The following is a 7,373-nucleotide window of genomic DNA, read 5'->3' on the forward strand; positions in this document are numbered from 1 at the left end:
CCCTCCTGGGCAGGGATGTCCAAGGGGCAGCGCTATTGAGGAAGTCTGTGGCTGTGCGACTCAACGGGGCACCTTAGCTGCATCTTGCAGGATGCACGCCCCTGGCACTCTCAGCAGTCGTCAGGAGTGTGAATTAGAAAAATTAAAGCGCCACCTTCAGACAGCAGACACAGCTCAGAGTACGGGGAGCAGCAACAGCCCGGAAGCCCTCACAGAACCGAACAGTCATAGGCACCCCGGCCACCTGAACTAATCGCTGCTTCTTCAGCCAGCGGATCCCGGTCCCTCCTTCCCCGCCCTCTCCATCCACGGCCACCTTTCCCAACCCAGACCAATCTGCGTTCAGAAGTCACCTCCTCAGAACTGCGTTTCCCAGCTCCGAACCGCACCGCGTCTCCTCTGGTTCCACGGTTTCCAACTCTCCCGCCACCTGCAGACGGACAAGCCGCTCCCTGAGCGAGTGGAGCAGAGACTGCACAGGCCCGGGGGGGCGCTGAACAAGGGCAGTCATCATCCAACCGACGTTTAGAAATGAGTTCCAGAGTCACTACTGAGAAGACCACAGCTGCCACCACACTCCAGCCACGCGGCCTTTCTGTTACAGACGCCCTTTGCCCCTTTGGCCCTCGACGCCTGAGCCTCCCGCGGCTGGCCTCTCCCCGCCCCTCACTCCCACTGGCTTTCAGCCTCAAATCTCGCTCAGACAGTCCCTCCCCGGAGGAGCCTTCCCCGAGGTCTGCCCCCAGCACCTGCCTCCCAGCCTGTTTTACTTCCTTCAGCGCATGTCCAAACACCTGTAATTGTCTCACACATTATTGGAGACCTTATCTTCTGCAGGGAGAGTGCCAGCTCCTAGCATTGCACTAAGCACACAATGGTGTTCACTAGATAAACAAGTGAAGATGAAGACAAGCCAACACTTTAAAGCCTGAACACTGTGCTCATACAACACCACCACGCACCACAATGCGTACCACCTGACTTGGGGAGAGGGTAGGAGGGAGAGGGGGGAGAGAGGTGTTGCACACAGTGCCCCCCGCCCCCCTCCTCAGCTGCCGGCTTCATTGCAGAGAGGAATTAAGTTCATAGAATTTACACAAGTGAGGATGTACAGCTAAGGTCGTTAAAAACGTCAGGACTGTTGCGCCTACTCTTTACCGGGGGAGGACGATCTCCAAGGCCCGGGCAGGGCAGTAAGAACTGCGCCGGTGAGCAGAGTGCAGCAGCTCCTTCCCGGATGAAGCTGAAATCCAGGAATTCCCTCTGTACAAAGCAAGAGCTTTTCCACTTGTTTAATTGCACACCAGCACACTCCCAGACAGCTGTTTCCACCACCACGGGATCGCCACCCCCCCTGGAGGTCACACATGTGGTTGTCACACGACTGATAAAACTCGCCCCCTCAAGATGCCGTCAGCTTCAAGACATTGCACAACGGCTCACGGGAAAGGTTTTAAAGTGTTTGTGCCCCTAATACAAAACTAGTTGATGTTATTTCTACTAAAATAATTAGGTTACAGTTGGTAGGATTACAGACAAATAATTTCTACGACAATCATACACTGCACCCCAGTGCAGGCACTGTGCTCAGCCCTTCACATGTGGGCTCGGTCAGGCCTCAGGGCAGCCGTGTGAGGCAGGGACTGGCGTCAGCACCGTGCGGAAACGGAGGCCCAGGGAGGACACAGCGCCTGAAGGGAGGCGCTGGAACGGGGGTCCAGAGTCCATCACTAGGCTCTGAGGTCTCTCTAACGTTTTAAAGAAAAATGTAGTTTATAAAGAGTAAGCCATTCCCAACGTTAGGCTAGTTTCCATTAAGTTAAGACAACTCCAAACCTCCGGGGCTTTAAACCTGGACAGCAGGAAGGTGGAAGGCAGCAGGAGAGCAGGAGGAGGAGGAGAGATGGGAAAGGAGCGAAAATGAAAAATACAGTGGGGCCTTGACTTAGGAGTTTAATTTGTTCCGTGACGGAGCTCATAACTCAAATTACTCGTATGTCAAATCATTAAAGTGAACGAGTGAGACACGTGATTCTGGGCTGATGTTGTGGCGTTCACTGTGACGTTCACTGCGCCAACTAGCGGTAGGATATCTGAAGCTGGCCAACAGAGAAGAGGGGGGCAGAGGACAGGCGTGACCACTGCTCACAATAATACTTGGGGAGTGCTTTTCTGGAGAGAGACCAGGTCAGGCCGATACAGCCCCAACTACTTGTCACCAGGACTGTGTTTCTATCCTAAATGCTGAATTAGCTCCTAAGTTAGGAGGAAGCAAACAATTAACATCCCCAATTCCTTCCCATCAACGGAAACTACACGGGAACTGGGTTCACTTAAAATCCTGGAGTTTGGGGACTTTCTATGAGCATCTGCCTTTAGCGAGGGGCACAGGAGCAAGGAAACGTCAGTCCCTTACGCCAAAGGATCAGGATGGCCCCAAGCCGGGTAACAGGTGGGAAACGTGGGACATCTCACAATGACTAAGCAAGAGAGAAAGCAACAGATTCACAGGACGTACATGAGTCTGCAAAGCATGTAATTCAGAGCGAGTCTGAGGAAGAGTGTGCGTTTCAGAAACCCAGAGGGGAGCCTGTCGGAGCATCTCCGTCGCTATCCAAGAGGACGAGCCTAGTGAGCACTCAACCGCATAAAACCAACCAGAGCCACGCAGACCGGAAAAGCCGTGCAGCAGGGCCAGCCTGACCCCAGATGCCACCAGGTCTCACCAACTGCCGTTCATTTTCTGAGAGTCCTTTCCGTTCTCGGGGGCTGGGAGGGAAGAGGTACAATCCAGCCGACCTTCCGCGGCAGCAAAGCAGGTTGGTTCACAGACGCCGCCGGCAGGCGACCAGCACAGCACTGTCCTGCCTGCTCATCCACATGGTGACGTCCCCGCAGGCCCATCCTCAGTTGAAAATGCTCTGAATACTCTGACCTGCGAACCTCACAGCTCAGCCACGCCGCCCTGAAGCGTGCTCAGAACACGGACATTGGCCTGGAGTTAGACAACCATCTTGAATTTCAGCCCGTGGGTGACTGCCTTCCTCTCCTCACCCGAAGCAGGAGACGGGATGGGCGCTTTGTAGACACGACGGGCTGGGAAAGCACTATCCCCAAACCGCTGGCGCGGGGTGCACTGTGGAGCGCCTGTCCTTTCCCCTCGTGACCCGAGGCGGCCCCTGCCCAGCAGCGCAGAGGACGTCTGCCTATCACTAGACCAGGAAAGGACCAACATTTAAAATCCCAAGGATGGTTTCTATTGAATGTGTTCACTTTCACGCCACTGTAAATTAAAAAAAAAAAAAAAGAAGTCGCACTGCCCTAACTGGGGGGCTGTCTGTACCTAACACAACGCACAGCACCTACTACATATTAAACCAACACGCACTCGATGGTGAGTGAATGAACAAATAAGTGTTCAGAGAAAAGAGGGCCCAGAGCGCTCGCAACTATTGAGCAAGTGACTCTCGCTAACTACATGGTCCTCCCCCCCCGCCCCCCATGGAAAAGGGGCCAGGCTGCGGGTCAGGAACGAGACCACTCCTCAGGGCCATGACTTCGGGGGCAGAACGAGGTCAGCATCCTGGTGACAGTCACGGGGAGGAGAAGGCACAGAATCCCACAGCCCTAGTAGTCGCTGCCAGATCTTGTCTGACCATTGACTCGGATTCCGCACAATGGTGAGCCCACACCCGGAGCTCAGCCCACACCTGGAGCTCGCCGAGGAAACCCCCGCCCTTCCCGGGAAGCCCACGCTGGGGCCATGAGCTCCTGTTTGCACCTGCTCTTAGGGCAGCTGTCACTGGCGTCAAACGCAGCAAGTGTATGGTCAGGAGTGTCCAGGCAAAAACAGAACCAAACACAGCGCCCTCCAATAGGGGATCCAAGAGAACGCAGTGAAGGACCCATCTTCAAGGTGCAGGCAGGACCTGAGGAGGCCAGCAAGGGGGTGAGACACGCCCAGGCGAGCACGATTAGGAGGCCACTATCACCGCAGGCCCACAGAGACCAGAGGGACCAGACCCAGCAAGCTCTGTAACTGTAGCCGGCAGGGAGGCCACCGATCGCTGTGACCTGCTCACGAAACACAGAGCCTCTCTGCAACACAAACCAGGCCCTGCCCACGTCCCACTGGCCAAGGCCAACCAGCACCGAAAAGCAAGGGCTCAGCGCAGTCCACGGAGGTCACTTCCCCGAGCACAGGGCAGGCGAGGGAGGTCCTGGAGGCAGTGACCACCTCCCAGCAGACACAGGTCCCAGAAAGGCCGCCAGCTCCACCGAAGCCTCCACCTCGCGGGCAGCCCAGGGCAGTCTCACACACAGGCACCTCCGACTTCCCTCTAGCACCTGGGGAAGGGACAGACGGATTCTGAGAGGAACTCCAGGTGCCTCCTGTCATTTCTGCTTCTGTACGAGTAAACAGACGACCATTTACCTGTAATGAATCATATGCGACAACGCCCTTCCCGACACTCAAAGGGCACCTATTCCAAACCCCATTATTATCCTTATCAGGATGGACTATAGCCTCGTTTGCTCTCCCTCATTAGACCCTGAGCGCCTACAGGGCAGAGATGGTTTGTCATCTTTGTACCCCTAGCACCTACCATGGACCCAGCACAGAGGGAGCCTTCCTTCGGCGTGCTCTGAGTCGATGCATGGACTGGGAGTCCTTTACTGGCAGCCTAAAGCCATGGTGGGCAAAGTCTGGAATGACCCCCAGCAATGAAGCACCAGTAAGTTTTATTCGGGACGTGGTTTCATCCCTGGACAAAACACGCAGCTCCTGCCCTTCCAGCCCTCTGCTCGCTGGGGAGCAGCTTCCTGTGTCTCTGAGGCCTTTCCTACCACCACCGAGCCCATCATCCAGGGAGCGAAGGAGGGCAAGACGACGCTCCACTTCAGAAAGGAACCAGTTCACAGCAGCTCCTCCAGGACTGACCCCACTGAAGACACGAATAACCTGGCTGTGGAATTCATGTTTCCAGTGATGATACCTTGACTTGGGGGCAGAGTGCTTGCCTGCACGCACACATATGCCCGCATACTCACACACAGAGGACACCTGTAATGGTCACTTCAGCAGACATCACCGTCTGTGAAATTACAAAGCAGCGTGTAACACAATCACAGAGCGCTGTCCCAGTACAATGGACACGCCGGATGATGTCGGGTGTCATTATCAGAGCCTGAACACATTCGCGTTATAATTATGAGCCATTCTCACAGAGCCCTGTACTTAGGAAGTGCCCAGTCATCTTTCTGTTGGCACAGTCAGCCCTTACCCGGAGATGCCCCCCAGGAAAAAAGCTCATGCCAGGTTGATAAGCCTCTCCGGCTCCCATGGCTGTAGGCTGCCCCATCTCCTGCCGCCAGGAGGGTGAACAGGAGCAAACTTAAATGACCCAGACCCCACTGGAAGGGGAGTTTGCTATAAAAACACATTGTCTCCCCAAACTCCACATGCAAATGGCTCTCTCTGCTGCACCACTGTCCCTTCCTGCTGTCTGTCAGTCGGTGTGGTTACGTCTCCTGTCACCTTAGAACCACACTGAACCGGGCAGTACTTCATTTTCTGTTTAGAAAAGGGGAGTTTGGGTCTTATCACAATACACTGAATTGCCTTAAATGAAGCTCTAGTAACACAAGAACAGACGAAACACGGTTCAAACAGGTCTTTTCCTAAAACATACTTAATGCCTAAATCCCCACAACAAGGCTTTTCCAAAACCATCAAAGGCACTTAGACCCGAGGCACAATCTTATCTTCCTGAGCCATCGGCTATCCCGTGACTCTCGGCCCGGCAGAACGGGCGGCTGCATCACGCTGAACGCAGACCCCGGAGCTACCCTCGCTCAGACCCGCCGGCACCCAGGCCCTCCCGCCGGCACCCAGTGAAAAGGCGAACAGCATGGACACCCACCGTGCGGCCCTGTGGGTAACAGCACGAGCCTCAGCACCTCAGAGCGTGGAGTCTCACTGCCAAGCAGCACAGATGAAAACACACACATCTGTCTCCTGAGTTAGTAGCTCCCCTCAGGGAGGAAAACGGGGAGCTGATGTGTGATTCTGACAGCACACCCCACGGGCAGTGACAGGAGGCTATCCAACCCGCCAGAATTGTCCAGATCGGCTCTGGCTGAGATCCCGTCTTCCTCGGCGGAAATGTAAGTGAAGTGTGGCGACACTGAGTACAAGTTAAAGCCCATCTTAAAATTTAACATCTTTACCGAAGGTAACCTTCCTGTTGAAAACAAGTAAGTTTTAATGTATGTGATGTAATCATACGGTCCTGACATCCGAGACGGCTACTTGTCTTTCGATAAAAGCGGTTCCAAAACTGCGTTTCCTCTTCCTAACCTCATCCCTACAACTCACTGCGGAACAGTCCAGTGTCCTGGTGAACAGTGAACGTCTCATCGACAACCAAAAGGGATTTTTCCTCCAAAAGACCCACCAGGTAACAGACTGTGTGAGTCTCCAGCAGGAGGGCAAGCCCTGGGCGGCCGGCCTGACCCGGGGATGTCCTATTCCTGACACTGCCGGCCGCAGCCCTGCACTGGGATGCTCTGAGGTCACAGACCTGCCACCCCCGATGCTCTGAGGTCACAGACCTGCCACCCCGGATGCTCTGAGGTCACAGATCTGCCACCCCGGATGCTCTGAGGTCACAGATCTGCCACCTGGATGCTCTGAGGTCACAGACCTGCCACCCCGGATGCTCTGAGGTCACAGACCTGCCCTGGGCGGCGCCTGACCCGGGGATGTCCTATTCCTGACACTGCCGGCCGCAGCCCTGCACTGGGATGCTCTGAGGTCACAGACCTGCCACCCCTTCCTCTTCCTAACCTCAACCCTACAACTCACTGCGGAACAGTCCAGTGTCCTGGTGAACAGTGAACGTCTCATCGACAACCAAAAGGGATTTTTCCTCCAAAAGACCCACCAGGTAACAGACTGTGTGAGTCTCCAGCAGGAGGGCAAGCCCTGGGCGGCCGGCCTGACCCGGGGATGTCCTATTCCTGACACTGCCGGCCGCAGCCCTGCACTGGGATGCTCTGAGGTCACAGACCTGCCACCCCGGATGCTCTGAGGTCACAGATCTGCCACCTGGGATGCTCTGAAGTTACAGACCTGCCACCTGGATGCTCTGAGGTCACAGACCTGCCACCTGGATGCTCTGAAGTTACAGACCTGCCTCCTGGATGCTCTGAGGTCACAGACCTGTCGCCCCAGAAGCTGCCCGGCCTGACGCCTGAACTGAGCGGGGCTGCCTGCACCTCCAGGGTCCTCCCGGGGTCTCCACGTGCACGAGCAGCTCCCAGCACACTGCCTCGCAGGACACACGCTGGAGAGGGCGACGTGCCTCGGG

This window comes from Myotis davidii, unplaced genomic scaffold, assembly GCF_000327345.1.
Source record: "Myotis davidii unplaced genomic scaffold, ASM32734v1 scaffold496, whole genome shotgun sequence".
Classification (NCBI taxonomy): Eukaryota; Metazoa; Chordata; class Mammalia; order Chiroptera; family Vespertilionidae; genus Myotis; species Myotis davidii.